This window comes from Canis aureus, chromosome 1 (assembly GCF_053574225.1).
Source record: "Canis aureus isolate CA01 chromosome 1, VMU_Caureus_v.1.0, whole genome shotgun sequence".
NCBI lineage: Eukaryota > Metazoa > Chordata > Mammalia > Carnivora > Canidae > Canis > Canis aureus.
Genome location: NC_135611.1, coordinates 76,964,170 through 76,988,077, shown reverse-complemented (window position 1 = coordinate 76,988,077; position 23,908 = coordinate 76,964,170). Strand labels below are relative to the sequence as shown.

The 23,908-nt window shown below is 39.1% G+C and overlaps 1 protein-coding gene and 1 long non-coding RNA gene across 11 annotated transcripts in view; one reads left to right on the top strand and one right to left on the bottom strand.

The window, feature by feature from the left end:
* The window catches only part of RASEF (RAS and EF-hand domain containing), a 209,408-nt gene that overhangs the window by 129,066 nt on the left and 56,434 nt on the right, over positions 1 to 23,908 (bottom strand). The window lies entirely within an intron of this gene.
* LOC144318574 (uncharacterized) overlaps positions 1 to 23,908 on the top strand; it is a 102,472-nt gene that overhangs the window by 51,842 nt on the left and 26,722 nt on the right. For 2 of the 5 annotated variants that reach the window (XR_013384625.1, XR_013384636.1), the window contains exons 3-4: positions 12,482 to 12,590; positions 13,929 to 14,119. This is a non-coding gene — a long non-coding RNA (uncharacterized LOC144318574). Of the gene's footprint in view, positions 1 to 12,481; positions 12,591 to 13,928; positions 14,120 to 23,327; positions 23,506 to 23,908 lie in introns of those variants that run through there. The other 3 variants (XR_013384634.1, XR_013384628.1, XR_013384638.1) reach the window with 2 other exon arrangements.

Genomic DNA, 23,908 nt, shown 5'->3' with positions numbered 1-23,908 from the left:
TTATGATAGACTATATCATAAAGCCTAAAATATAAACTACCTGGCACTTTGGAGATATAGTGTTCTGATTCCTGTTCTGAACTCTTGCTTCATCTAGATATCTGGCTCTCATGGTTGTGAACTGAGATCAGTAGAGTTGACTCTACAAAAATCATGACTTAGATTAGAGCCAAACGTTAAACCCAGAGAAAAAACTTTCTCACTGTTTCTTTCTGTGAGAAACAGATACAAAGCAGAGGGCAACGAGACTCTTGGTTTCAGTATAGACTGCACTACTTGTACTAGATGTGTGAAGTTAGACCAGTTATTGAATCTCACCAGCCTACATTTACTCCTCAGCAAAATGAAAAAACTAATAAGAATATCAACCTCATAGGGATTAACAATACATACATAGCCCTTAGAAGAATGGCTTGTATACAATAAGAACAAGAAGTGTTATTTCAAAAAATATATTATCAATGAATTAATTGGAGAAATGGCAGGGTAATTGTTGGTGTGTTACCTTGAACCTCCTTGTATGAGAGCATCTCACCCACATCCGTGGCTTCAGACCAACTTACATCCACTGCTGTCAACCTGCAGGAGCGGGCCCCTGCGTGGAGTAGGACCTTGTCTCTTATAAGCGTAGGACCACTGCAGCTTGTCACACTTGGCTGCTAGGTGATTAAAACCAAGTGAGCATTTATTAGAAATGCTTCAAAATCCCTTTAGAACAGAACATGATCAGAAAGAGATGCCAGTAATTAACAGACAGGATTAGGAGTAAGAGAAATCACCATAGATGCCAACAGTTGAGGTATAAACTGTTTGGCAAAGGGAGAAGAAGAACATGACTAAAGCCATAAAAACTAGAATATTTCAGGGGACCTGAGTGGCTCAGTCGGTTAAGCATCTGACTCTTGATTTCGGCTCAGTTCATGATATCAGGGTTGTGAGATGGAGCCCCCTGTTGGTCTCTGAGCTCAGTGGGGAATCTACTTGAGATTCTCTCTCTCTCCCTCTGCCCCTCTCCCTGCTGCACGTGCCCCACCCCCCTAAAATAAATAAAAATATCTTTAAAAAAGAAAAAAAAACTAGAATGTTTCTCTTTCAGCCAGCCTGTTTTCCAGCAGGTCTGTTTACACTGAACCTGCCACGTCTTCCTTCTGATAGTCAAGGATTACACAAAGGGAGAAAAGTAACTCTAGAGCCATTATAGGATTATAGGACCTCACTCAAATTACCAAAATTATGTAGTCATTCAAAGTTATGCTTTTAATTGAGAAAATATGTAAGGGAAAATGAGGACTACAGAATGCTTTATATATTATAATCTCCATTATGTTCCTTAAATGTTGTTTTAAAATGCCCTTTAGTAAATATGTATTGGGGAACCTGGGGGGGCTCAGTCAGTTAAGGGTCTGCTTCCTGATTTCAGCTCAAGTCATTATCTCAGGGTCACGGAATTGAGCCCCACATCAGGCACTCAGGCAGAGCTCACTTGAGATTGTTTCCCTCTCTGCCCTTCTCCCTGCCCGCTCTCTTTCTCTCACATAAATAAATAAATCTTTTTAAAAATAATAAATATGTATTAGTTTTGTAGCCTAAAAAGTGTTGTTTGCAGCAAGGCAAAACTAATTGTTAGTGAACAACTCAGAACCATGATTAGCCCTGAGAGATGGCGGCATGGAGATTGAGTGCAAAGGAGCATGAACCAGTGAAGTGGGGTGGGGGTAATGTTCTATATCTGGATGCAGTAGGCTACACAGCTGTATGCCTTTGTCAGAACTCCACAAATGGTACACTTATATGTCTTTCCTTATATACAAATTTTACCTCAAAAAGAAAAAGAAAGAAACTATAATGATATGCTTGCTGATGTATTTAGGAGAGTGGTATACCAGATGTCTGTAACTCACTCTGAAATTAATTTTCAAAACAGTAAGATGGATTGATGGACAAGTAGAGAAATAGTTATGTTTGTGTTAAAGTGAATATAGTATCACTTAATGGTAACAGCAAAGTGGTGAGCATAGGTGTTAACTATATAATTCCTTCTAGATCTAAGTATATTTAAACTTTCATTTGAAAATGAGGGGAGGGGGCAGGGCAAGATGGCAGAGAAGTAGGTCCCCAAGTCACCTGTCCCCACCAACTTACTTAGATAACTTTTTAAAAAATTTTATTTATTCATGAGAGACAAACACACACACACAGAGAGAGAGAGAGAGAGAGAGAGAGGCAGGTTCCATACAGGGAGCCTGATGTGGGACTTGATCCCAGGTCTCCCTGGGCTGAAGGCAGGCTAAACCACTGAGCCACCCAGGCTGCCTGATAACTTTCAAATCATCCTGAAAACCTATGAATTCCACCTGAGATTTTAAGAGAGAGCAGCTGGAACGTTACAGAGAGAAGAGTTTTCACTTCTAACAAGGTAGGAAGGTGGGAAAAAATAAATAAATAAAAAAGAATCCAGTAAGGGAGGGGCCCCGCAAGGAGCTGGGGTAAGGCCGCAGAGCAAGAGCCCCCAAGACTGGAGAGCCCAGTTCCGGAGAAGCAGGAACTTTAACAATCTGACCGGATTCTTCCCGGAGGGAAAGGCACTCAGCAGGGAAATCGAGCAGAACTGCAGGAGGGGTGGGGAAGCCTGCTGTTTCCCGGGGTCAATAACAGAGGAAGTGCACCCGGGGAGGGCACCCGACGCACCACGGGCCGAGCATGGTAAAGGGCTGGAGTGTGCCCAGCGGGGCCTTGGGAGAAGCCGGTGGGTCCAGTGGGGCTCCGGGCAGAGGGGGCTGCGCCCTGCTGCCTTTGGGGGCTGCGGCCCTGGGAGTGCGATTCCAGCAGCACAGGCCCCAGATCCCAAGGCGCCGGGGAACATAGCCCAGGATCCTATGCTCCCCCTGGGACAGGCGTAGGGAGGAGGGCACAGGACAGCGAGGACACTCCTGCCACCAGGTGCCCCCAAGCTGTGAAGATCAGTGCCACCCGGCACCCCGGGAGCATCCAGGCCAGTGTGGACTGGAAGCTGCAGTAGTTACTGCAGGAGCTGACTCCAGGGCTGGGGAGCTGGCCGCTGCCAATGTGGTTGTTCCTCCTTGTGCCACCCTGTGCCTGGGACAGAGCAGGGCTGCCAGGGGTCAGAGACTTCACAGGGTAAACAGTTCCCACTGAGCTCTGTACCCAGCAGGGGCGGGGTGGGCCAGCTTCCCCAGGTGCACACATCTGAGAATCAGCACAGCAGGCCCTTCCCCCAGAAGACCAGCTGGAAGGACAAGGGAAGAGGAAGTTCTTGGCTGAGTTCCCCCTCCTTCCTCAAGGGAGAAGTCAAGGAATTTACAGTATATAGAACCAGAGGGTACCCCTCCTTTACTTTTTTTCTTCCTTTTTCCACTACAAGTCATTTTTAGGCACTCTGCACTGAGCAAAATGACTGGAAAGAAGAACTCACCACAAAAGAAAAGAAAGAATCAGAAACAGTGCTCTCTGCCACAGAGTTACAGAATTTGGATTACAATTCGATGTCAGAAAACCAATTCAGAAACACAATTATAAAGCTACTGGTGGCTCTGGAAAAAAACATAAAGGATTCAAGAGACTTCATGACTGCAGATTTTGATCTAATCAGGCTGAAATTAAAAATCAATTAAATGAGATGCAATCCAAACTGGAGGTCCTAACGACAAGGGTAATGAGGTAGAAGAAAGAACATAGAAGACAAGTTGATGGCAAGGAAGGAAGCTGAAGAAAAAAGAGAAAAACAATTAAAAGACCATGAGGAAAGATTAAGGGAAATAAATGACAGCTACAGAAGGAAAAATCTATGTTTAATTGGGGTTCCAGAGGGCGCTGAGAGGGACAGAGGACCAGAAAGCATAGTTGAACAAATCATAGCTGAGAACTTCCCTAACATGGGGAGGGAAACAGGAATTCAGATCCAGGTGATAGAGAGGTCCGCCCCTAAAATTAATAAAAACCGTTCAACACCTCAACATTTAATAGTGAAGCTTGCAAATTCCAAAGATAAAGAGAAAATCCTTAAAGCAGCAAGAGACAAGAGATCCCTAACCTATATGGGGAGAAATATTAGATTAACAGTAGACCTCTCCACAGAGACCTGGCAGGCCAGAAAGGGCTGGCAGGATATAGTCAGGGTCCCAAATGAGAAGAACCTGCAGCCAAAAATACTTTATCCAGCAAGGCTCTCATTCAGAATAGAAAGAGAAATAAAGAGCTTCCAGGATAGGCAGAAACTTAAAGAATATGTGACCACCAAACCAGCTCTGCAAGAAATATTAAGGAGGACTCTGTAAAAGAAAGAGGATGACCAAAAAAACAATCCACGAAAACAGGGACTGAATAGGTATTATGATGACACTAAATTCATATCTTTCAATAGTAACTCTGAACGTGAATGGGCTTCATGATCCCATCAAAAGGTGAGGGGTTTCAGACTGGATAAAAAAGCAAGACCCATCTACTTGCTATCTACTAGAGACTCATTTTAGACCTACAGACACCTATAGTCTGAAAATGAAAGGTTGGAGAACCATTTACCATTCAAATGGTTCTCAAAAGAAAGCAGGGGTAGCAATCCTCATATCAGATAAATTAAAGTTTATCCCAAAGACTGTAGTAAGAGATGAAGAGGGACACTATATCATACTTAAAGGGTCTATCCAATAAGAGGACCTAAGAATCATGAATATTTATGCCCCTAATGTGGGAGCTGCCAAGTGTATCAATTAATAACCAAAGTAAAGACATACTTAGATAATAATACATTAATACTGGGAGTCTACAACATGGCACTTTCTGCAAATGACAGATCTTCTAAGCAAAGCATCTCCAAAGAAACAAGAGCTTTAAATGATACACTGGACCAGATGGATTTCAAGATATTTACAGAACTTTACATCCAAATGCAACTGAATACACATTCTTCTCAAGTGCACATGGAACTTTCTCCAGAGTACACCACATACTGGGTCACAAATCAGGTCTCAACTGATACCAAAAGACTGGGATTGTACCCTGCATATTTTCAGACCACAATGCTTTGAAACTAGAACTCAATCACAAGAAAAAATTTGGAAGAAACAAACACGTGGAGGTTAAAGAGCATCCTGCTAAAAGATGAAAGGGTCAACCAGGAAATTAGAGAAGAATTAAAAAGATGCATGAAAACTGATGAGAATGAAGATAAAACCATTCAAAATCTTTGGGATATAGCAAAAGCAGCCCTAAGAGGGAAATACATCACAATAAAAGCATCCCTCAAAAAATTGGAAAAAACTCAAATACACAAGCTAACCTTGCACCTAAAGGAACTGGAGAAAGAACAGCAAATAAAACCTACACCAAGTAGCAGAAGAGAGTTAATAAAGATTTGAGCAGAACTCAATGAAATAGAGACCAGAAGAACTGTAGAACAGATCAACAAAACCAGGAGTTGGTTCTTTGAAAGAATTAATAAGATAGATAAACCATTAGCCAGCCTTATTAAAAACAAAAGTGAAAAGACTCAAATTAATAAAATCACGAATGAAAAAGGAGAGATCACAACCAAACCCAAGGAAATACAAACGATTTTAAAAACTTATTATGAGCAGCTATACGCCAATAAATTAGGCACTCTAGAAGAAATGGACACATTTCTGGAAAACCACAAACTACCAAAACTGGAAGAGGAAGAAATAGAAAACCTGAACAGGCTGATAACCAGGGAGGAAATTGAAGCAGTCATCAAAAATCTCCCAAGATACAAAAGTCCAAGGCCAGATGTCCTCCCAGGGGAATTCTATCAAACGTTTAAAGAAGAAAGAATACCTATTCCACTAAAGCTGTTCTGAAGGATAGGAAGGGACGGAGTACTTCCAAACTCGTTTTATGAGGCCAGCATCACCTTAATTCCAAAACCAGACAAAGACCCCATCAAAAAGGAGAATTATAGACCAATATCCCTGATGAACATGGATGTAAAAATTCTCAACAAGATACTAGCCAATAGGATCCAACAGCATATTCAGAAGATTATTCACCATGACCAAGTGGGATTTATCCCTGGGATGCAAGGCTAGTTCAACACTCATAAAGCAATCAATGTGACAGATCACATCAACATGAGAAAAAACAAGAACCATATGATCCTCTCAATAGATGCAGAAAAAGCACTTGACTAAATACAGCACCCATTCCTGATCAAAACTCTTCAGAGTGTAGGGATAGAGGAAACATTCCTCAGCATCTTAAAAGCCATCTGCAAAAAGCCCACAGCAAATACCATTCTCAATGGGGAAACACTGGGAGCCTTTCCCCTAAGATCAGGAACACGACAGGGATGTCCACTCTCACCACTGCTATTCAACATAGTACTGGAAGTCCTAGCCTCAGCAATCAGGCAACAAAAAGAAATAAAAGGCATTCAAATTGGCGAAAAAGAAGTCAAACTCTCCCTCTTCGCAGATGACATGATACTACTGTACATAGAAAACCCAAAAGACTCCACCCCAAGATTGCTAGAACTCATACAGCAATTCGGCAGTGTGGCAGGATACAAAATCAATGCCCAGAAGTCAGTGGCATTTCTATACACTAACAATGAGACTGAAGAAAGAGAAATTAAGGAGTCAATCCCATTTACAACTGCACCCAAAAGCGTAAGATATGTAGGAATAAACCTAACCAAAAAGGTAAAGGATCTATACCCTAAAAACTACAGAACACTTCTGAAAGAAATTGAGGAAGACACAAAGAGATGGAAAAACATTCCATGCTCATGGATTAGAAGAATTAATATTGTGAAAATGTCTGTGCTACCCAGGTGCAATTTACATGTTCAATGCAATCCCTATCAAAATACGATGGCCTTTCTTCAGAGAGTTGGAACAAATAATCTTAAGATTTGTGTGGAACCAGAAAAGACCCAGAATAGCCAGGGTAATACTGAAAAAGAAAACCAGAGCCGGGGGCATCACAATGCCAGATTTCAGGTTGTACTACAAAGCTGTGATCATCAAGACAATGTGGTACTGGCCCAAAAACAGACACATAGATCAATGGAACAGAATAGAAGACCCAGAAATGGGCGCTCAACTCTATGGGCAACTAATATTCAACAAAGCAGGAAAGATGATCCACTGGAAAAAGGACAGTGTCTTCAATAAATGGTGCTGGGAAACTTGGACAGCCACGTGCAGAAGAATGAAACTAGACCATCCTGTTACACCAGACCCAAAGATAAACTCAAAATGGATGAAATATCTAAATGTGAGACAAGAATCCATCCAAATCCTGGAGGAGAACACAGGCAACACCCTTTTTGAACTTGGCCACAGCAACTTCTTGCAAGATACATCTATGAAGGCAAGGAAAACTAAAGCAAAAATGAATTATTGGGACTTCATCAAGATAAAAAGCTTCTGCACAGCAAAAGAAACAGTCAACTAAACTAAGAGACAACCTACAGAATGGGAGAATATATTTGCAAATGACATATCAGCTAAAGGGCTAATATCCAAGATCTATAAAGAACTTATTAAACTCAACAGCAAAGAAATAAACAATCCAATCATGAAATGGGCAAAAGACATGAACAGAAATCTCACAGAGGAAGACATAGACATGGCCAACACGCACATGAGAAAATGTTCTGCATTCCTTGCCATCAGGGAAATATAAATCAAAACCACAGTGAGATACCAGTGAGAATGGGGAAAATTAACAAGACAGGAAACAACAAATGTTGGAGAGGATGCAGAGAAAAGGGAACCCTCTTTCTTGTTGGTGGGAATGTGAACTGGTGCAGCCACTCTGGAAAACTGTGTGGAGGTTCCTCAAAGAGTTAAAAATAGAGCTACCCTATGACCAAGCAATTGCACTGCTGGGAATTTACCCCAAAGATACAGATGCAGTGAAACGCCGGGACACCTGAACCCTAATGTTTATAGCAGTAATGTCCACGATAGCCAAACTGTGGAAGGAACCTCGGTGTCCATCGAAAGATGAATAGATAAAGAAGATGTGGTTTATGTATACAATGGAATATTCCTCAGCCATTAGAAACAACAAATACCCACCATTTGCTTCAACGTGGATGGAACTGGAGGGTGTTATGCTGATTGAAATAAGTTAATTGGAGAAGGACAAACATTATATGCTTTCATTCATTTGGGGAATATAAAATATAGTGAAAGGGAATAAAGGGGAAAGGAGAGAAAATGAGTGAAAATATCAGTGAGGGTGACAGAACATGAGAGACTCCTAACTCTGGGAAACGAACAAGGGGTGGTGGGAAGGGAGGTGGGAAGGGGGGATGGGGTGACTGGGTGACGGGCACTGAGGGGGGCACTTGACAGGATGAGCACTGGGTGTTATGCTATATGTTGGCAAATCGAACTCCAATAAAAATATATAAAAGAAAGAGAAAATAAGGGGGACAATCCAGTCAAAGCCTGCATATGGTCTGGCATTCATTTCACACCAGAGCTTAATTTAACATCTAGAGCGAAGAGCACTTTAGACCAGTGTTAGCACCACAGACTCACAGAGGTGAGAGTGCTGGCTTGCTCTCCTTGGGCAAACCAATTTGTGAAAAATAAGAATTCTAAAACAGGTATTTGGCTATAAATGCTGCTTTTATTTAATTTTTTTTATCCGTGCTCTTTTTATTAAAAAGGTTATTCATTTAAAATGAATAGCCAGCAAATATCCACTGGATAGATCATTGTATTTCTTTATTCTAAACTGAATTGGACTCATTAAATCCTTAGAATCTAGGCAGTTTGGGACATTATTCTCTGTAAGGGTTTAACTGATACCTCTATCTGCGCCTGCTTTTATTGCCCTCTCACATGCATAGCAGGAACTACTTCCATTTGATGTTATAAAAAATAAAAAAAGAACAGAGAAATCAATCCTTCTAGGTTGGAAGTTTATCATCTCACACAAGAGAAATTTTCTACTAGTAGAACCTAAAAGTTTTGAGAGGCCAAGTTAAAATTGAATGATTTGAAATCATAATGACCTTGAAGAACCTTCCCATTCCTCAGATGCAGCTCTGGTATCTCCCTTTTATTCCTTTTTTAAAAAAATATTTTATTTATTTATTCATGAGAGACACACAGAGAGGCAGAGACATAGGCAGAGAGAGAAGCAGGCTCCCTGCAGGGAGCCCCATATGAACCTCAATTACAGGATCCCGGGGTCACAACATGAGCCAAAGGCAGACACTCAACCACTGAGCCACCCAGGTGTCCCCTCCCTCCCATTCCTGCTTTAGTTAGCACTAAAGGCTAACGTCTGTGCATGACATCTGCAGCTTCACACTTTCTCTGGGAGAACTCCCAGTGGCTGCCTATTGCCCTGGATGGCAGCCTTAGCTTCCTAGAATTCGAATAACCAACATTGCCAGACATTTCTTATTCACCATTAACACCAAAAGAATCATGTGCAATATTATTCTAATTTAAAGATAACCAAAATTAGTTTTTAATACATCATGCTTTAAAAAAAAAAAAATGGTAACAACGGCTATCCTGGGACACCGAAGAAACAGACATGGATTTCCAGACCTACCTATTTGTTTACAGAATGGTTTTAGCTGTCTTTGTGCCCTGGACTCCATTGACAGACTGGTGAAGCCTATGAATGTGTGTCAGAATAATGGTTGTAAATGAATAAAATACAATATATACGATTGCAAAGGAAGCCAATTATATTGAAAAAGTTATCAAAATTTTTAAAATTTGTGATATAGTACAATTTTTCTTCTTATTAATACAGTATATAATATGATCTAGCCCCTGGCCCATTAACTACTATAATAATTTTGAAGTAGTGACAGAGACATAAACTACATTTTGAGATTCTGCAGCAACTTTAATGTAAAATGAAAATAAGTGTGTTGTCTGCTGGTGATCAAGTCACAGGTATTACCTCTACTAGATGATTAGTTGCCAGTAGTCATAGTAGAAGGAGATACAAAATTTCTGCAAGGTAGAAGTGAAATAGATATGTAATCTTTTTTCCAAGTTCATGAGCCCTTTGGATTTTCCCCAAGGGCTAAGCCTAAGCTGAGACTTTACCTATCCTTTTGTTAAGGATAGACTGGGAAAGGAAAAGTGGCAGGGGGGCAGGGAGGACACAGGGAAAAGAAAAGAAGACCAAGAGAAAGAAAGAGATTGAGAGACTACAATTCAGACTGGAATCATGCCCACGATCTGAATGAAAGTGTAGTGTGTGTGTTGGCAGTAACAATGAAGAAACAAAATGCAGGAGCAAAAAACAAAACGAGAGCTTGGAATGAGAAAGTTAGCTTCATTTCCCAGGCGCCACAGATGGGGGTTACAAGGTGTCCTGATCCAGGGGTATCACGGCTTTTACAGGCCATCCTTTGTCTATAAAAGCCCTGAAACCAGATACCAGCAGCAAGGATGTGAGAATCCTGGCAAGTCTACCAAAATGCACACCCCAGAATCTGCCATAGCCATGACTCATAAAAAATTTAGATATGATTTCCTTATTTTTTGTGCATTCCAACAAGAATCCACCCTGCTTGTGATGGAAAGTATCTCTCACAATATTCCCTGGATGTGTTCATATTTGCTCCTACATATGATCTGAAACTCAAGGGATGGAGTGCCTACTCCCACAGAGGATTTTTCATAAAAACTAACAGAATTATTACTGACACTTCCACTTCTACTCTGTAATTTATATAAAGACCATGTTTTCATTATGAAGCATCTCAGCAATTCTGAAACTCTTTAAAAATAATGACAGCCTCAATATAATGTTTTTGTTCCATATTATTTTGTTCTTTTAAGTCCATTCTCTAGTATTTGTCAGTCACTCTTTCAGCAAAGAGTATGTTGCACAATTATGGCTCTTCAGAGAAAATAGTTCAAATAGATGGATTTTATTCCCATACAGGTTGGTTATCTTCAAACAAAAACAAAGAGACAAAATCTAGTAATGTTCTATGTCACAGACTATATACTCTTAACTCTTGTTGGATGACTTTCAAATATTGCCTTTGCAGGCAAGACAGCTCTGTGATAAAATCAATAAAAATTCATCACTAGTGTGGGGATGAATTTTAAGTATGTTGATTTAAAGTCAATTAAAATTTAACAGCTAGTGCTTTAAATTCAAATATTTTGTTATTACTCTGGAGTATTTATTTCAAAGAGAAGAGGCACCCTCTTCTTATTTAAGCCAACAATTCACGTAAGAGTGAGTTATGAAGTGGAAGATTGTTCCTTATTTTTTAAATATGTGGATCCTCCTTAGGCCAGGCTTAGCTTTCCTGCCAGAATGCCATTCAGTTTTCTAAGGGCTCATATCACTTGGAGAAGATTTTCAAGGACCATTCTGGATTGCTTCTGGACCAGCTCCAGTATAGATACATGAATGCCAAGAGATTCCACACACTCTGATTCAATTATTGGCATTGATATGGAAGGTTATAGCATTAACCCTCTCTGAACCATAGAAATTAAACATCTAAGTGTGTACAGCCTGAACTATAGGATTTTAAATAATGGTACCTTTAAATATCATCATGCCAAATAATCATTTTGTGCACTGCATATCTGGACATCTCCAGAATCTATGAAGACATCTTTTTTGACTAGCCTGCCTTTTTACTTAGAAACAGCTCTAGTGATAATTGCCTAAAGCAACATTCACAGAGTGTGCTTCATGGAACCAACATTGAAGAGATTCCATGGAGGAAAGAGGGTTATGTGGTAGAATATATTCTCCAAAGATGGTAGCAACAATATCTCCTCCTGTCTACATGCTCTTATGGAACTCTGCCACTTTCTTATCAAGATATAGAATTGAATTTCCCTGCTTTTGTGGTCTTGTAAGTAACCCTGTTACTTACATGTAACAGAAAGCAGTGGAAGTAATGCTGTATGATGTCCAAGGTTATAAATCACTGTAGCTTTCACCTGTGGATTGAAACTCTGAGCTACCATGAAACAGTCCTACTATCTTGACGCAGCCATGCTGTGAGGAAGCCCAATCTAGCCCCCAAGGAGATACTCCAAGGGGACGTAAAGAGAGAAAGATGCCCTGCCACCTGCTATTTAGCACCAGCCACCACCTGACTACACTGCATGAAAGACCCCAAATCAGAACCATCCAGGTGTGACTCCTTCCCAAATTCCTGATCCACAGAAACTAGGTGATAACAAAATATTTATTGTTTTAAGTGTCTAAGTTTTGGGAAAACTTGTTTCATAGTAATAGGAAAAAGTTCCATCACAAAATGTGGTCAAAGCTGGGTTAAACAAAACTCCATACGTTTATATTTTCCCTGCAGAATTTCTCAGAGCCTTCATATGCTAAGAAGCATGTGCATCTCCAAAACTAGCATTTAGTGAGCAGAACTTCCTAATTTATTTCCCCCAAGCAACCATTTTTATAGCTCTACTCAAGGGATAGCTTTGGGAAACACTGGGCTAAAACGATACTCTCTTCTCATGTGTAGGTTTCCCTTTTCCCCAGAGATCTGAACCACAGATAATGAGTTTACTTCACTGTGATAATAAATCGAAGAACAAATGGTTATTGGCCATTCCAGAAAGAGTCACTTCTTGGTAAGTCCTGTGTGTGATGTAAACTCATTCCAACAGTATCATAGAGCAAACAGTATAAACTCTGAATGTCACTCACTATTTGCTGTGCCAATAATAGCTCCAGGATGTGCTGTTCTTCCAACGAATTCGACAAACATTTTGATGCACTGAAATTCTCATAACCTTCTGGCTCTTCTCACTATCTCACTTTCAAACTGAAAAGCTCTAAAAAGTTGGTTAGAGAAAGAGAGAAAGCAAAAGAGGGATTTTGTGCCTAATGTATTTGAGAAGGATGAAGGAATATTGCAGGAAATTCTAGTTTCTATTATCTGTTCCCCACATTGTTTTAAGACAGAGCGCTTCTCCTGTCCAGAAGATTGTAACAGGCCAGGAATGAGGATTAAACTGCTAGAGATTGTTGGGAAACTTTTGCCCATTTTGTAAGTGTTAATACATGAGAGAGAGACAATGTTGAAAAAGTTAGAAAAAGTTCATTTTTCTAGTCAAATATATGAAATGGGAATTAAGGTAAAGGGATAAAGCCTTAGTAAATATATAACAAGGGAGTATCGCTTTCTGATTTGATAAAAGAAAAAGTTACTCATATGATTCCTCATTAGTCACTATATGACTATCAGTGTATGACATCAAATGTTCTAACCCATGACTCAGTTTCTCCGTGAGTAAATTGCCACGCCATTTTTAAGCCTTTTTACGTAAGGAACTCTAAATAGAGTCAAAGTCATAGCTGGGACAAAGATGAAGCCAATAAGGCATGCCCTTTGGATGTAAAAGTTAAAGGGATGCCCCAAATCTCAGTTATCAAGATATATAATATTTAGTGCAATAGTTTTTTAAATCAAAATTAATGCAAACAAAATCATAATGAACAAAATGTCAAAATTTTCAATAAAGCAGGGTCAGTATTACTGATTTTTCCTTTTCCTCGAGTTCCAATATGGCAAAGTACCATGCTATTACCAAGCCTTCCAAGGAAGATAAATTGAACGCCGCCAATTCATCACACATGGTAATTACTGCAGACAAGTAATCAATACTTACATTGTTTTGGGTTCCCCCTGCAACTCAGAAACACTATTTTACATACAGATCGTTTTATTTATTTAAGCAAATTACTTCAGGACTCTTCACTAGTCAAAATTCTGATAGCCAGCTTTAGTAGATATAGATACAGAAGTGGATATAGAGATGGACATATAGATACAGATATAAAAATTCAGCTCTGTATTCCTAATGTACTGAAATGGATTTTTTCATCACACATGGCTTTCTCATCCCTCTTCACCCCTTCCTATTCACCCCCTGATTAGCTAAGGTGGCTTTACTGTACTTTCACAGGTAACTGTAACAGAGAACACACAAGATAGGAACTCAACAACTTACACAGAGAAATCCTGTGAAGAACATAGAGTTTGCACCTCTCCAAGTGGGAAGAAATCTATCATTTTGGTCAAACTGATTAGGAGCAGATTCTTTTTTCCAATAAAGAGTTCTTGCCTCTTTCATCTCGATATATATATATATATATATATATATATATAGAGAGAGAGAGAGAGAGAGAGAGAGAGGTCTTTGTTAAATTTAAAGACAAAGATGTTCCCAAATGGATTAAAAGCCCATTTCAAATGCCTGTGGCCCACAGATTGGCAATTAAAGATTATTTTTAAAATAACTTTTTTCTTTTTTTTTAAATTTATTTTTTATTAGTGTTCAATTTACTAACATACAGAATAACCCCCAGTGCCCGTCACCCATTCACCCCCACCCCCCGCCCTCCTCCCCTTCCACCACCCCTAGTTCGTTTCCCAGAGTTAGCAGTCTTTACGTTCTGTCTCCCTTTCTGATATTTCCCACACATTTCTTCTCCCTTCCCTTATATTCCCTTTCACTATTATTTATATTCCCCAAATGAATGAGAACATATAATGTTTGTCCTTCTCCGACTGACTTACTTCACTCAGCATAATACCCTCCAGTTCCATCCACATTGAAGCAAATGGTGGGTATTTGTCATTTCTAATAGCTGAGGAATATTCCATTGTATACATAAACCACATCTTCTTTATCCATTCATCTTTAGTTGGACACCGAGGCTCCTTCCACAGTTTGGCTATCGTGGCCATTGCTGCTATAAACATCGGGGTGCAGGTGTCCCGGCGTTTCATTGTATCTGAATCTTTGGGGTAAATCTCCAGCAGTGCAATTGCTGGGTCGTAGGGCAAGTCTATTTTTAACTCTTTGAGGAACCTCCACACAGTTTTCCAGAGTGGCTGCACCAGTTCCCATTCCCACCAACAGTGTAAGAGGGTTCCCTTTTCTCTGCATCCTCTCCAACATTTGTTGTTTCCTGCCTTGTTAATTTTCCCCATTCTCACTGGTGTGAGGTGGTATCTCATTGTGGTTTTGATTTGTATTTCCCTGATGGCAAGTGATGCGGAGCATTTTCTCACATGCATGTTGGCCATGTCTATGTCTTCCTCTGTGAGATTTCTCTTCATGTCTTTTGCCCATTTCATGATTGGATTGTTTGTTTCTTTGGTGTTGAGTTTAATAAGTTCTTTATAGATCTTGGAAACTAGCCCTTTATCTGATACGTCATTTGCAAATATCTTCTCCCATTCTGTAGGTTGTCTTTTAGTTTTGTTGACTGTATCCTTTGCTGTGCAAAAGCTTCTTATATTGATGAAGTCCCAATAGTTCATTTTTGCTAAAATAACTTTTTTCTTATTATTAAAATAGCATATGCACATTATAGAAGACTAAGTAAATGAGAGGAAAAAAGTAAAAGCCACCTGCAGTGGGATTGTAAAATACTGTAACTGCTTTGAAAAACAATTTGCCGGTCCTCAAAATGTCTAACATATAGTTATCATGTGATCCAGCAATTACTCTCTGAGGTATGTAGTCAAGAGAATTGAAAATAAATATATGTCCTCACACAAACCTGTACATGAATGCTCATAGCAGCATTGTTCATAGTAGCAAAAAAAAAAAAAAAAAGTGGAAACAACTCAAAATGTCCATGGAAAAACAAAAAGTGATATATCAATAAAATGAAATTATTCAGCCATAAAACAAGAATGAAGCAATGATGCATGCTGTAATGTAGATGAACATTGAAAACATGCTAAGTGAAAAAAGCCAGATACAAAAGACACCTATAATTCCATTTATAGGAAATATCCTAAGTAGTGAAATTCATAGACACAGAAAGGAGATGAGTATTGCCAGAGGCTGGAGGAGAAGAAATGAGGATTGATTGCTCATGGGTACAAGATTTCTTTGGGGGGTAATGAAAGCATTCTAAAATTACATAGCGGTGATGATTGTACAACTCAGTAAATATACTAAAAACCACTGAATTATATGCTTTGAAATTGGAAATTTATGGTTTGTAAATCCTATCTCAATAAACCAGTTATTCCTTTAAAAGCCAAATGTAGGTCTAAGACATAAAAATAAGTACAATTAATATTTTCAGTGTTGCAAATTATGTCCTGATGAGTAACTACCAGTCAATTCACTCCAAAATAATTCCGTCTATCATTGGTGCAGACACAGCCCAAATGCTTCTAAGCCTTGTTCTCTATAGGCAGGAAACATCACCTGCTTCAGATTTCACAGACATGGTAAGGTAAGCAATGATTCAAGAATATTCCTTCCAAGCTTCCCCTCAGCACTTAGTTGAAACTGCATGCCCTATACCTTGCTCATTAGTGAGTATGTCAATACTCAGTGGAGAGTCTATTGGTCAATAGGTAATTATTAGTTTCTCCAAGATACCAACAGCTTCACTAGGTCCCTGAGAATGTAAATTATATGTATGTTACATAAATAAATAGTAGAGAGATCACCTTATATATTTTAATTAAAGCTATAATATTAAAAATATATAAAAACTATAATAGTAAGACTATGAGTTCATCACCCTCATGAAATTTATTTCTGCATGTATGCATATTGACTTCTATGTACTTACAGAATTTTTTATAGTCAATCATACTATAATAGTAATATGCCTCCTGTTTTTACTTAAACAGTCACCATGCATCTTTGGAATTAATATTATTTTCATGGTTTCCTAACATACATACCCTTGTGCAAAGTGAAATGCATAACCATATCTCTAACATTAATTATGGCAAAGTTAGACTGAACACCTTTAATATAGAAATATATACAAATATGGAAATTCTAAATAGTTATATCTATTTAATATGCACATATGACTTTTTTGACCTTGGCTACTTCATTAAGGTAAATTTCTGCATGGTGGATGATTAGCTTTTGTTACAAATTATCATATTTCCTTCCAAAAGGTAACCAACTTATAAAGCTGTTATAAGGAATATGTACTGATTCTACTATAACGTTGCTTATATTATATGGTATAATTTTTAAAAACATTTCAGTTGGCCTATTTTAGTTGTCCAGAGTTATTTATTTCATGTGTTTATTCCTGAAATGATGAGCCCTGGCGTTCTATTTGTTCCCCCTTGATCAATTATTCATTCAATATTTAATACATATGTATTAGGTGTATAATATAAGGAAAAGTCCCTTTCCTGACAGAGTTTACAGTCTAGTGAAATGCATTCATATCTTCTTTATTTAACCTTTGAAGTTTGGATGTCTTCTTTATAAATATGAATTTTAAAAAATATTGTATGTATCAGCAACTTTGAGGGATTTTTTAATGGTGTAGAAATTTTAAACAATGTTGAAGCTATCAATCATCCCTTTACAATTCATTTTATTTCTTCAAAAATGAAGTTGCTCTCCTTCTGTATATTGAATAAAGGTTCTAGTCTTTGTCAATTTTTATTATAAATTGATGTGATTTTTATGTTTTTATTCCATATGAATTGATTTTGAAACATGATAAAGCAAAGATCCATCTTACTTTTACTGAAACATTATCACATTTCTATAATACCCTCTATTAAACAACCCTTCCTTAACCTTTTTAAACACACACATGGTTTGGCATATGTATATTACCATATCGCCTCATGTCTATACTCTCTAGTCTGTTGTAATCATTGATATTCCCATTTTCACTGTAGCAAAATACTGTCTGGGGAATTGTTGGTTTATGAACTAAACCTAATAGTACCTGTGATAAAAGAACATACTCCCTGAATGCAAAATGAATAAGTAAAATTAAGTATATAATGAAGATAAGAAGCATAAAAACAGAGCGAGTTGGAGTAGGGAGTTAGGTGTGGTGAAATACTTGTATTAAAAAGTTAGGGGAAAATGTTACTGCGAGGTCTGTCTTAAAGTGACATTTCCCATAACAGTGGGACACCATTCTGTAGACAGAACACAGGACAATGGTGAACGTGGAGAAGGATTAAAGAGCTAGAGGCAGCAAGACAGTAACAGACGGGCTCACGCTGGGAAGAAGAAAAACCGAGTGGTCCAGATAGATATTGAAAAGCTTACTGAAGTCAGAAGCTAGATCAGCTGGGGCAGGGGGCCAGTGCATGTCACTGTATTCGAATGATATGGAAAGGCATGAAAAGATTATTTAAGCACAGTTTGGAGCCAGGCAGAGTTTGAAGGCTGGAAATTCAGTAGGCAACAGTGGAGCAGCCACAAGGGATTTTTATGTATGAAGAGACTAAAAAAGAATGCATGTCGAGCAGTAAAATGCTAAGAGGCAGGAAGGGAGGCCAAAGGCAGGGCCAGATGGATGCAGGTTAAACTGGCAACACACTGTTACATTTCTAAGAAAGAAAGATAAAAGACACTTAAAAGACTGACTTGAATATTATCCTCAGAAGGAGCTGACCTACTTTAAGACATAAATGCAATTTAATTTCTAGTGACTTTGCAAAGACCACACAGTATAAGAAATTAACTAACTACAATTTGTCCAAAACTTCAGAACCTGTGTCAGTGGTATTTGTGTTCGTCTGCTTTTCCAAACATCTAAGGCCCTTAAAGCTTTCCCTGGCACATTGTTTTCCTGCCTGCATCTGTTGGCCAAATACTCCCAGCAGGCTAGTTTCAGATGGAAAAATGCCACCGCTATCTGTCCCTTACATAAGTCTCAAGTTCACATGTTATGCATTACAGCTAAATGCCTTGTGTTCTTAGTGACAGCATTACCCAGAAACTGCCAATCATGAAGATGGTCCTCTAAGGAAAATAGTAATATAAGAAAGTCATTAATGCTGGAGAAGTCTGAAAAATAATGGGACATCAAGCAGGCAGCGGAGGGAAAAGGCAGTCATATCCTGAAAAATTAACTCTGATTTCAGTATGACACCATAAAAATGCCCAAATGGGGAAAGGACTACAGTGGAATCTATTTTGAAGATTCTTCTACAACATATCTTCCAGATCAAGGGGAACGGTTCTTGTATTTACACATTAGAACACCAAGAACTCAGTTCTAAAGCAGACTCAACTTGCTTAAACATGGCTCTTTTCCCCATAGCTCCAAATACACTCTGGGCTATTTTACTAGGAAGATTGCATTCCTTTCAAAATTCCCCTGTGGAGCTATGTGACCTCTTGCTCTATCTGTGCCTCTCAAAGGACTATCTGAATTTTTATGACATCAACTGCTGTACAACAAACCCTACTTCAAACTCTTAGAAGCTTTTTTTTTTAATAAAAATGTATTAATGGTGTCATAAAAATGATAAGACTTATCTGTGGTTGCCACCTCCTTCCCCCAACAGTCTCTGCCCAGATAAAAAGGCCATTAGTATTTGAACATGAAACGGCACACAATTATTGACAGAGCAATTGCTCGGTGACAGTCTCCATTTTGGGGGCACAGGTCATGGAACACCAGCCCTTGGTGAGTCTGGAAATGGTGACATTGCAGAATTTTCCCTGTTCACGTCTTCCTGAATGGTAACCAAAATACAAGTGATTTGGGTTCTTGGGGCAGCCCGAGTGGCTCAGCGGTTTAGCGCCGCCTTCAGTCCAGGGCCTGATCCTGGAGACCTGGGATTGAGTCCCACGTCGGGCTCCCTGCATGGAGCCTGCTTCTCCCTCTGCCTGTGTCTCTGCCTCTCTCTCTCTCTGTCTGTGTCTCTCATGAATAAATAAATAAAATCTTAAAAAAAAAAAAAAACAAGTGATTTGGGTTCTAAATCACGAGCATACCAGTTCGTTGAGCACCTTAGTGCTCTGAATGGCAGTATTGACATTACCAGGGAACTTGTTAGAAATACAGAATCTACATTTTAACAGGATTCCCAGGGGACTTGCATGTTAAAGTTTTAGAAGCACTGTATATTAAAACTAAAGATTCGCTGGTCTAGCACACAGTCCTCCAAGATATTTCTTTGTATATAAACTAGAGCAGAAAATCTATAAGCTAGAGCAGAAAATATAGAGCATATAAATGGATTTGGGCTAAAAATCCTAAGGGTCATAGAAAAATTCCCTCTTAATGTGAAAATATCTCATTGGTTTAACCAATATTGGGATATTTTTAGCAGGCTGCTAATTTTCTCTTCCTGCTTTAAAATACCAACCAACATGTTGGGGAAATTACAACAGCAGTGGAAACTCAAAATATAAATCAATAATATTAATGATGTTTTTCGATCATTGGGAGGAATTGGTCCTAACTGCAAGGTAGATGAGTCATGCTGAGACATGATGGCCAATGAGATCATATATGAGTTTCTTAAAAGAGCAACACAGCCATAAAAGCTCATCATTACATTAGAGACCTAATTACTGTAAAGCTCTTCCTCTCTAAGGGAATTATTCCCTGGAAATTCTTCAGTCTGTCATTGTTGGATTGACTTTAGAGTCTATAATACCTCTGTAATTCAACTTGGCCATGAGCTCATGAGACCAGCAATAGTGCATCACACCCCATGTTGTCAAGTCATGAGTAAGTGGGAGCATAAAAAGGAAGCAATCTATGTTGGAGACAAAACTTACTCATGTTCTACCTCTAGCAAAGCAAGAGCTACACACTGATTCAAGTTTTTCAGTAGTAAATACATAAACTCATAGTTAGAAAGCCAGGTAAGTGGAACAAGTGACCTGCCTCAATAAAGTAATATTGAGCAAAATAAATGTCTACTGCCTATGCCTCTGTATCTCTCATGAATAAATAAATAAAATCTAAAAAAAAGAATAAATGACATCTAGACATTAAAAACTTGAATGCTAGAGGCTTGTGCAACTGCTTGACCTCCGGCTTACATTCTGGAAGAGAATTCTGACTGTATACCTGGTAGACAGTGAGAGAATTCAAATAGAATATATGAGTCCTATCAGCTGCCAAACATCAGATCCGAATCCATCTTCCCTGTTCAAAGTTCAGAAAAAGAGTATATAACATGTAGTTTTTGAAGATCAAAGAAGGATATTATTGCTCCACACAGGTGGGAAAAAACTGTTCTTTGTAGTACGGAGGAATCAGATAAAAATTTTAGAAAGCCCTGCTATTTTCAAAAACACAGAAGAAAATAACTAACAATTTAAGAAAAAAATGATCAAAAAAGAATTCACTGAGGGACAAAGCTGATATAAAAAGGTAAACAGCAAGGACACATAAGAAATGGAGAGAAAAGAATACAGCAGTAGCTAACTAACGGCTCAGTGGCAGTGCAGAGCAGGGCTGCCCTGCAGAACACAGAATTAGTGTGATGGCGCCAACTACGGAACAGAATCCGTGGGATCAAAGACCAATCAGAAAAGCTCCAGAAGGAAAAAGAGATGAAAACAATTAGATATAAAGAGAATAAGAATCAGAGAGCACAAAGATCCAAATCAGCTGGACAACTGTAAACAATAATCTGCAAAGTATTTATGTTTAAAAAATAGCTGAACTTCAAGGAAGAATAGTGGGAGTCTGAGACATTCTTGCATCCGGCAGCCCTAATCACTCCCCCTGCTTCTTCCAGCTCCGTAGGCTTTGGGGCTCTGCCAAGCAGGGGGCAGGCGGTGCTTCCAAGGAGGGTGGCCCAGTCCCTGTGGAGTGGTGGTGACATCCATGCCCATTGGCATTGTTGATGGAAGTGATTGAATAAAATGGGGTGTGGGGTGGGTAGTAGCTCTACTGCCTGAGGCAAGCACATTCCCTGCTCAGGATTGGTTAGGGCTGGGGAGTAGGAGCAAAGATTAACCGCAAGTGAGCACACAGGAACTTTCTAGGGTCATGTAAGTGTTCTGAAACCAAAAATCGTTGAACTGTACTCTTAGCATGGGTAACTTTTATATGACATTTATTTACCAATAAAACTGTTTTTTTTTAAGGTTTTATTTATTTACTCATGACAGACACAGAGAGAGAGGCAGAGACATAGGCAGAGGGAGAAGCAGGCTCCCTGAGGGAAGCCTGATGTGGGACTCAATCCCAGGACTCCGGGATCACACCCTGAGCCAAAGGCACATCCTCAACCACTGAGACATCCAGGTGCTCCCAGTAAAATCATTTTTAAAGACTATATACAAAAAGGGAGACTTTCTAGAATAAAAGAATGTCTCAGTCAACAGCTCTTATGAGCTCACCATGTACTTCGCAAAAATTAATATTGCTCAGTCTTCAGCTTGTCTTGGCAACAGTTTTATTTTCATGATAAAAACTGTGTAAGTGATATGATCTTATCCACATGGGAAAAGAAAACCAGACAAACAGATTACTTGCAGAAGAAAAAGAACCACTGAAACCCAAGCTGCGCCCATGCGAAAGTTAAATGCCATAATAAAAAGAAGAAATTTTTATACAATTCTAACAGGACAGGTTGAGCTCTCAAAATTATATGCCAAGCTGAGATGTAGCTCTTTGTCAAGGCAAAAGAATTATAATCAGGTGTGCTTACTTGATGTACAAAAGAATTGGTTTATAGTTACTGCGGGTCTCTCTGAATTGCAGACTACATGCATTGCAGATGAAGCTTGATTTGTAAACAAGATTTTTCCCACAGTACCTCATAGAAGCACACCTACTGCAAATCTGGAGCTTCAAGGGATGAGCACTGGTTGTTATAGTATATGTTGGCAAATTCAATTTAAATTTTAAGAAAAATCAGAAAAATCTGGAGCTTCAAGTTAATTGCCTTCAATGACAGGCGAGTAACATAAATAGGGGGAGAAGCCCAGGTGTATTACCACAGTATTCCAGTCACCTTTTTGGAGGGTTAGCACTGATCCTGACACTCAGCTTCTGCATCAGGGAAACTATACGGGGTGCTGTGGACTGTGGCAAACGGGAGAGCGTGCCAGCCAACTGACACTTTTGAAGACAGGAATCCGTATTACTGGATCTTTTCATTTTTAAGAGAAATTAGATATCTACATTTTTATATTTAAAAAATCTTCAGTTTATGCATCTGAAAACAAAGGGTTGTCCAGAATCAGTGGCTAGATGTGGAGGCTACAGAAGTCTCTCTTCAAGTTAAATTCTCCACAGAACACAATTTGAAACAGAACTAGATTATATTTCAAATCCCTATGATTTTACAGGACCCACAGAAGAGTTGGCCGTGGGACGCCTGGGTGGCTCAGCTGTTGGGCATCTGCCTTTGGCTCCCTGCAGGGAGCCTGCTTCTCCCTCTGCCTATGTCTTTGCCTCTCTCACGAATAAATAAAAAAAAAAAAAGAGTTGGCCGAGTTATGATCTGCCATCTAGCTAGTCAGCATATTTAATGCCAATTTAACTCATTAGGTTAGCTCAATTTAACATGCATTAAGTGACTGCTATGGAGGGACACCGTGCCCAAGTCATGATCCGTGCCTTTATGGATACAGGATCTCGCAGCTGGCAGCCACACGTACTTTTTTCAGGAGAAGGAAGGTAGAACACCACAGAGGCTGCAAAACATCCTGCTTGTGGAGGAGGAAGAGGGGGAAGACGGTCAGGCAAAGGGATTTTCTGCTGTGCCTTATAGGCTGGGCTGAATTTTTCCAAGCAGAGATAGGACTGCTGGTGAGTATCTGGAACAGTATGAAGAAACACACATGGGTAAGAAAGCACACAGCACATGCAGACAAAACAAGACAGCTGGTACACAAAAGGAAGCAGCACCCAGAAATTAGGCATTAACTTATTTACTGAAGAGCAACTGAGTTACACTAATCAGTTACTTTCTTAGAGTACCCTGCACGGAGGGGGAGAAAAACCAGGGCTCCCAGTGGCATGATTGCAAATCCTAGTTTACATGTATAAATCATTTACTCAATTATGTACTTTAAGTTAGAATCACAAGGATAATTTTACCTTAATAATCCAAATCCCCTTAAATTTTATAAACACTTAAAATACAAATATGTACAGATTTTTGTACAAATGGTAATAATATGGATTTTATTCTCAACATTTCTAGCTTTAA